Below are 8948 nucleotides of genomic sequence, written 5' to 3'. Positions count from 1 at the left end.
TAATTGTTGTTATTCACCAGATATGGCAAGAAACATAATTTCATTTCATGGTTTGTTTAGACAAGGATTTAGATATTCGTTTGATAATGAGAAAGGGTCGATTTATGCTTATCTAAATGGTGTTTTATATTTTGAAGCATTACCTTGTAATGGAATTTATGAAACTGTTATGGTTGTAGATAACCTAGAAAATGATGTATTGTGTGTGGATTCTTCCAATAGTTTGGATAAAGCATGCTTGTGGCATTGTCGTCTTGGACATGTTAACAAGAAACGCATAGCCCAACTCCAAAAGGATGGAGTCTTGGAGTCGTTCGACCTTAGGGACGATGATGTGTGTAAGTCTTGTTTACTTGGAAAGATGACCAAGTCACCCTTCACTGGCACTTGTGAAAGGGGTGCGGGTTAATTGGATCTCATACACACCGATGTGTGTGGGCCTTTTAGATCCACCACAAGGGACGCGAACCGCTTCTATGTGACTTTCACCGATGATTATAGTAAATATGGGTATATTTACTTAATCAATCACAAGTCAAAAACCTTTGAAAAGTTCAAAGAGTTTAAACAAGAAGTGGAGAATCAATTGGGCAGGAAAATCAAGATGCTTCGATCCGATCGAGGATGAGAGTACCTAAGTCTTGAATTCCACTACTATATCAAGGAATGCAGAATAGTTTCGCAATTGGCGCCGCCTAGGACACCGCAGTTGAATGGTGTGGCTGAGAGGAATAATTGAACCATGTTGGACATGGTTTGTTCCATGATGAGTCGTGCTTCACTACCTATCTCATTCTGGGGGTATGCCTTAGAGACTGCCGCCCATATCCTTAACTTAGTCCCTACAAAGAAGGTTACCAAAACACCTCATGAGATGTGGACAGAGGAAGCTCCCTCGTTGGCACATATCAAGGTTTGGGGTTGCGAGGCTTTCGTAAGACGAGAGACTCACTACAAGCTCGAACCTCGTAGTGAGCGATGTATTTTCATCGGCTACCCACAGAAATCCTTTGGATATCGCTTCTATACACCGAGTGACAATGTTGTCTTCGTTGCGAGGAGAGGGGTTTTCCGAGAGCGAGAGCTCATAAGCCAAGGGGACAGTGGGAGGTAAATCGATCTTGAAGAGATTCAAGAGTCAAGCGATAAAGGAACCTCTAACGCTGGCGCTCAACCCGAGGAGGACACTTCGGTTGAACCGATTGACGAATCCTTACCTCTTAGACGTTACGAAAGAGTTAGAGTTCAAGCCCAGTTGTATGGTTTCATATTACTACCGAAGGGGACACGTATATTAGTGATAGTACACTAGTAAATCTAGATGAACCTAATAGCTATAAGGAAGCCATGGCAGGCCCGAAGTCTACGAAATGGAAAGAGGCGATGGACAGCGAGATTCAGTCCATGTATGACAACCAAGTTTGGAATTTGGTTGACCATGTGCCCGGACGTAAGACGGTTGGGTGCAAGTGGATCTTCAAGAAGAAGACAGACATGGATGGGAATGTGCACACGTATAATGCACGATTGGTTGCGAAGGGCTTTACTCAAACTCCTGGAGTTGACTATAATGAGACCTTCTCACCAGTTGCTAAAATAAAGTCTATTAGGGTGATGCTACCATTGTTGCATTTCATGATTATGAAATATGGAAAATGGATGTCAAAACCGCTTTCCTTAATGGGAAGTTGGATGAGGATGTTTACATGGCTCAATCAGAGGGTTTTGTTGATACGAAGCATCCGAATAGAGTGTGCAAGCTTGAGAAGTCCATTTATGGACTTAAACAAGCATCTCGCAGATGGAATCTTTGCTTCGATGAGAAAGTCAAAGAGTTTGGATTTGTACGAAGCGAAGATGAATCATGTGTGTATGTCAAAGCCAGTGGGAGTATAGTTAGCTTCCTCGTATTGGTTGTCGATGACATATTACAGACCCAAGACCCAAGAAGGTACCAAATGAAAGGTACAGCTGGTAAGCTCCAAAACAGTGAATACAGACCGCAGACAATATCAAATGTAAGATATGTCTAGCAAGGTCTAAAACAGTGAACACAGTGAATACTGTGAATACAGTGGATACAGACCCCAGACAGCATCAAATGAGAGATACGTCTTGTAAGGTCAAAACAGAGGAGACAGACCCCAGACAACATCAAATGAAAGATACGTCTTGTAAGGTCAAAACAGTGTGACTCTGAACATGAATTACCAGCATACAGTGTAAATTGTTGGCGAAATTCCGTTACCTTAAGGCCATGAATTATAAGGTAACCCGGAATACTCGTAACCATACTAACCGACACTAGAGTACCAGACGCCCTACAAGCGTCTATATAATGTGACATTTGTCACCCCTTGGCTTGGTGAGCCGTGGACTGTAGCTAGCAGTCAGGGTGCAGGGGTGTCAATCCCGTATAGATCTATACACACAATGTCCGCTCTCCCTACAGGAGACTCTGGTTACCAACTAGACGACGGAGAAGACCGTGTCCCGAAGATGCATCCCAAATAGTGGGTAATGACTCCCAACAGTGGGTAGTGGGTTTCTAATGTAAGTGTTGACCTAGAGGTAGAGACTCTTAACTGAATTGATTGAAGAAAACCCGTATGTCTATGCTTGTGTACATAATATATAACTAATGAATCAAACGACCTTCGGATGGACATCCGATCCCACCAGACCACATCTCAACGAAGAAAAGGAAATAGGGCGGACAAGCCTTCCTAAGTCCTTCAATCATTATTTATATGCATCTATACAAGCACAAACATACATCTAACTACGCTTGAGTGTGTATCAAGTGGTATCATACAGTGAAGTATAAGTGTACAGTGTGGAATAACCGACTTTTGAAGTATAAGTGAAATATCTGTGTAACGACCCGTCTCTGGTATGTTGCTTCCATGATGTTTATTTAGAAGTTTTCAAGAGGGACTCGGCGAGTCTATAGACCGACTCGTCGAGTAGGGACGGGATTTCGAGCACGTGTAAGTCGGCGAGTCCATATTCGGGACTCGGCGAGTCTGCCTGCCAGGAAGAACCCTAAATCCCCGGGTTACTCACTATTTAAGCAATGTTATTGTGCCCCAAACTCGCCTCCTTCACCCTCAGAGAGCTGTGAGAAACCCTAAACCATCCCTTGATTGATTTAATCTGTTTTGTGTGAATTCTTGAAGGCTTGAAGAAGAAAAAGAAGAAAGGATCAAAGAGAAGAGGTGTAGAGCAAGGATCCAAGGTCAAAATTAGAGTTCTTTGAGGTATTTCTCGGAATCCTTCTGTAGAGCAAGGACCAGTGAGTAGTAGAGTGGACTCAGTGAGTTGGAGGTCAGACTTAGTAATGGAGGGACTCGACGAGTTGTTCATACAACTCGGCGAGTCCAAGGCAATCTTCTTAGCTCGAAGAACAACTCGTCGAGTTGTTCATACGACTCGGCGAGTCGGATGCAGATTGCCTGAGTTTTAGAATCAAAAGGGAACTCGTCGAGTTGATGCTATACTCGACGAGTAGCCACGAGTAGGGTTGAGAAGTGAGAATAGAGACTCAGCGAGTTAGCGTCCCAACTCGGCGAGTCAGGTCAACTGTAGGTTGACTTTGACCGGGAGAGTTGACTTTGACCAGGGGTAAAGAGTCATTTTACCCCAATGCAGTGACTAGTATTTGATTGAGTGTGTTTATGGAATTGTAGCCGGGGAGATACCGGAGTAGCAGCATATAGCTTCCAGAGCCATACACACAACAGCCAGTTCAGGAGGTGAGTTTCCTTCCAGTAGGAAGGGGTCTACGGCCACAATGTCGGCCCGTTTAGTTAACAGTAGTTCCGGACTTTAGTCCGATGCAGTAGTTAGAGTGCTTGATGTCTTTGTGATTCAAGCATGTTTTGTGTTATGTGTTCCGGACTTTGGTCCGATGCAGTATATGTTTTATGTTAGCAAATACGTGTTTATGATATGCTATGTTCAGACAGTTCTGGACTTCGGTCCGATGCAGTTAGTTCCGGACTCCGGTCCGATGCAGGGGACAAGGTCCCAGTCAGTTCCAGACTTCGGTCCGATGCAGCTAGTTCCGGACTTTGGTCTGATGCAGTCAGTTCCGGACTTCGGTCCGATGCAGTCAGTTCCGGACTTCGGTCCGATGCAGCTAGTTCTGGACTTCGGTCCGATGTAGTGGGCAAGGCCCAGTATGTGCTTTATTTGTTATTGTGTGGTATGTGGTAGTTTGGGGGAGCTCACTAAGCTTCGTGCTTACGGTTTTAGTTTTTGGTTTCAGGTACTTCCGTAAGTAAAGGGAAGAGCTCGGGATGATGGCATCACACACACCACAGCTTCAGTTTTTGTCCTGGGAGTTGATTCAGTTTACTTAGATATGTTTTGATACAGATGTGACACAGTTTTCTCATAGTATTTTAGTATGGTTTGAGATACACAGCGTATGGTTTTATTATATGATACTCCGTTTTATGATTTTTGGTTATATTAAAAAATGAAATTTTCGGGTCGTATTTTTGGGACGTTTCAAGTTGGTATCAGAGCCATGGTTTGAGGGATTCGGATACACTTCCGGGTGTATCTGAACTCAAACTAAGGGAAAAATAAAATGATTTTCAAAAGGAAAATGTTTTCGAAAGAATTTTGAAAATCACTTAGAAAGAAAAGAATTTTTAAACGAGATAAGGGTGTGGTGCATGCGATCAGCCGAGCTCAAGTAAGTACTCCCAAATTACCCATACAAGTTTATTAGTTCAGTTTTAGTTTTAGTTCCAGTTTCAGTTTCAGTTTCAGTAGAACAGCATGCTAGTATAGGACAAAGGATCTAGGAGGATTCCTTATGTGCCTGCTATATGTGTTTCAGCTTTATGAGAATTGCATGCTAGTATTGAGTAGACAGCAGTAGGATAGCCTGTTTAGGTTATGCCTGATAGTATGAGTTTAGCATTGTATGCTAGTACAGTTTTCTCGTTATGAGGATAGAATTGCTTGAGTAGTTTCTAGTGTTCGAATGTTGCTTGCTTTGTGCTTTGTGGGACTCCGAGTGATGGGAGTTAGCCATTAGGTGAATACATCATGTCACATGTAATCAGGGTTGAATAATCTCAGAGTGTTGGATTTGGCCCTATTGCGCAGCTCTTGTTTGAGTCCAACCGTTGTAGGGACGAGCTTTTTACTCGAAGGATTATCTGAGCCTCATCACATGTGATGGTATTCAAGTGATGGCTAATTAGCATTATAAGGAGGCCTTCAGCAGCTGAGGACTGGTTTGAGTGGAGTCAGAGATTTCCCTAGGGCAAGCCTAGGATGAGAGTAGCAGAGATCAGTAGTAGTAGTAGTAGTGACTTGGTGGAGTCAAGGCAGTTCTTGAGGAAAGTACGGATAGATGTGGAAGGTAGTATGGGCCCGTACTACTGAAAGCAGAGGATCCGTACTCGAATCAAGGAAGGCTGAGGCAAGACCAGGAAGCTAGTAGTAGTATCAATGATCCCTTGAGATATTTCAGTTTTCTGATGTTGCCATGATGTGTTTCAGAATGGTGGTTTTACGTTCGAGGCTAGCAGACGGCAGTACTGGTGCCGGGGAGGGATCAGGATCAGGCTCGGGGGCCGAGCGTATGGATGAGCAAACCAGAGAGTTTCTTTCTTCAGAGATTACTCGTATCATACTGGAGCAGACTCTTGTGATCTTCGCTTTGATCAAGGAGGGTATCCTAGAGCTGATGGATGAGAGATTGGGCACCTTCCGTGCCGAGGTGGCGGCCATGATGGGGTCGCGCACACTTACTTTCAGGGAGTTCAGGGCATGTGGAGCTCCAGATTACCACAGAGCGCGGGACCCCATAGCGAGTATTAGATGGTTGGCAGATGTGGCCAACGCTTTCCGTACGAGCAGGTGTCCCAAGGGGGACAAGGTTAGATTGGCGTCCTGTCTTCTGAAGGACAGGGCACGGGATTGGTGGGAAGAGGTCGGAAATACCATTGGAGATGATGCAGCGCTAGATGCCATGACCTGGGCTGATTTCTCTACCAGGTTCAGGGCGGAGTTTGCACCGGTTATTGAGGTGTAGCAGTTAGCTAGAGAGTTTCAGGACCTCACCTAGACTACAGAGACCATGGCGGAGATCACCGCCAAGTTTAGGGAGAGGGCTCTTCTTGTTCCTCAGTATGCAGCCGATGAGGAGATGAAGAAGGCCCATTATCATGAGATGTTGCGGAGCGATATCCGCCAGTTTGTGAGCCGGTCCAGCTATAAAACGCTGGATGACATGATTGCTAGGGAGAGGGAGATTGACCTTGAGATGGAGAAGAAGAGGAAACCGGAGGCGGTTTCGGGTACAGGTAGTTCGGGCAAAAAGCCCAAGGTTTCAGATCACAGATCCAGGAGTCAGCAGAGCCACGGTTGATGTGGAAAGTGTGGGAGATTGCACGATGGGGTGTGCAAGGCAGGGAGTTCCGGCTGCTACAAGTGTGGTCGGACTGGGCATTTGAGCAAGGATTGTACGGCCCCTGCTACCGCCATTGTAGCATCAGATCTGATTTGCTTTCAGTGCAATCAGAGGGGACATAAAAAGTCCCAGTGTCCGAGTTTAGCTGCAGCAGGGAAGGTGACTGCACCTACCCCTGCTACTTTGAGGATTACAGATGGCCGGCAGGGCCGAGCCGAGGCGCCAGTGGCGAAGAGTAGAGCTTTTCAGATGACAGCAGAGGAGGCACGAGCGACTCCTGATGTGGTGACGGGTATGTATCTTCCCTTCATCTCTATATTATTATTCATTGTTTATTGCTTATGATTATATATTTTGTATAAGGTTGTTCTCTATGAACGGCATTTCTGCTACAGTATTATTTGATTCGGGGGCTACCCGATCGTTTGTATCGCTAGCGCTTAGCAAGAGATTCAGTAGAGCTCCTGGGGAGCTGGATTGTCCACTAGAGGTTGAGATAGCAGATGACAGGACCGTGAGGGTCGCCAGAGTGCATAGAGGATGTTCTCTTCAGTTGTTCGACGAGCAGTTTTCGGTGGACTTGGTCCCTATTCCCCTGAGAGGGAATAAGGTTATAGTAGGCATGGATTGGTTGAGTCCCAATGGGGCGGTGATTGATTGCGAGCTGCAGCTAGTGAGAGTTCGCACTCCCAGTGGGGGAGAGTTAGTGATTCAGGGCGAGAGGCCACAACGCGGACCAGCTTTTTGTTCAGCCGCGAGAGCGAGGCGCTATTTTCAGCAGGGTTGCGCCGGATATATAGCTTATGTTGTAGATGCCCGGGAGAAGGGTAAGGTGACAGTAGAAGATGTTCCGGTAGTGCGAGACTACCCTAATGTATTCCCAAAGGATTTTCCTGGAATACCTCCAGAGAGGCAGGTAGAGTTCAGGATTGATCTGATTCCGGGTGCGGCGCCGATATCTAAGGCCCCGTATCGATTAGCTCCCCCTGAGATGCAGGAGTTGTCTACACAGTTGCAGGAACTGCTAGACAAAGGTTTCATCAAACCGAGTAGTTCGCCTTGGGGAGCTCCGATTTTGTTTGTGAAGAAAAAGGACGGGTCGCACCGTATGTGTATAGATTACCGGGAGTTGAATAAGGTAACGGTGAAGAACCGTTACCCACTCCCGAGGATAGATGATTTGTTTGACCAGCTTCAGGGAGTGTCTTGGTTTTCCAAGATTGATTTACGTTCCGAGTATCATCAGATGCGAGTCAGAGATGAGGATGTGCAGAAGACTGCTTTCAGGACCAGGTATGGTCATTATGAGTTTGTGGTGATGCCATTTGGGCTCACCAACGCTCCAGCCGTGTTCATGGACCTCATGAATCGCGTGTGCAGGCCGATGCTGGATCGGTCTGTGATAGTATTCATAGATGATATCTTGGTGTATTCCAAGACGCAGGAGCAGCACGAAGAGAACCTGAGGGAGGTGCTAGAAGTTTTGAGGAGGGAGAGACTTTTCGCAAAGTTCTTCAAGTGCGAGTTCTGGTTGCGCGAGGTGTAGTTCCTTGGTCACCTCGTCAACCAGAAAGGCATTTTAGTAGATCCGGCCAAGATAGAGGCCGTGATGCAGTGGGAGGTCCCGAAGTCTCCATCCGAGATTCGGAGCTTCCTAGTGTTGGCAGGGTATTACCGGAGATTCATTCAGGATTTCTCCAAGATAGCAGTGCCGCTCACCCGACTGACCAAGAAGTCGGTGGTGTTTCGTTGGGGGCCTGAGCAGCAGACAGCATTTGAGACCCTCAGGCGGAGGTTATGCGAGGCTCCGATCCTTACCCTACCAGAGGGAGTAGAGGATTTTGTAGTCTACTGTGATGCCTCAATCACAGGTATGGGAGCAGTATTGATGCAGCGAGGCCATGTGATAGCTTATGCCTCGAGACAGTTGAAGCCTCACGAGGCTAACTATCCTACTCATGATTTAGAGCTGGGGGCGGTTGTGTTTTCCCTCAAGATTTGGAGACATTACCTTTATGGGGTCCGTTGTACCATCTACACAGATCACAAGAGTTTGAGGTACCTAATGGATCAGCCGAATCTGAACATGAGACAGAGGAGGTGGTTGGATGTGCTGAAGGATTATGATTGTGAAATCCTTTACCATCCAGGGAAGGCCAACATAGTGGCCGACGCCCTAAGCCGCAAGGTGTCAGTAGCCCCTATCAGAGACTTATGTCTGAGGATGACAGTGATTACTCCATTGTTGGAACGGATCAGGGAGGCTCAGGTTGAGGGCATCAAAGAAGAGAGACAGAAGTGTGAGAGGATAGTGGGTCGAGTAGCTTCGTTTGATTATGATAGTCGAGGATTGTTGACCCTTCATGGGAGAGTGTGGGTACCGTACTGGGGCGGAGTACGGCAGGTGTTGATGGACGAGGCTCATAAGTCTCGATTTTCTATCCACCCAGGGGTGACGAAGATGTATAGAGATCTTCGACCCGACTACTGGTGGCCCTACATGAAGCGGGAT

Source organism: Lactuca sativa, chromosome 4 (assembly GCF_002870075.4).
Source record: "Lactuca sativa cultivar Salinas chromosome 4, Lsat_Salinas_v11, whole genome shotgun sequence".
NCBI classification, from domain to species: Eukaryota; Viridiplantae; Streptophyta; class Magnoliopsida; order Asterales; family Asteraceae; genus Lactuca; species Lactuca sativa.
The sequence above is the reverse complement of the archived record's forward strand: the minus strand, read 5'-3'. Positions refer to the sequence as shown.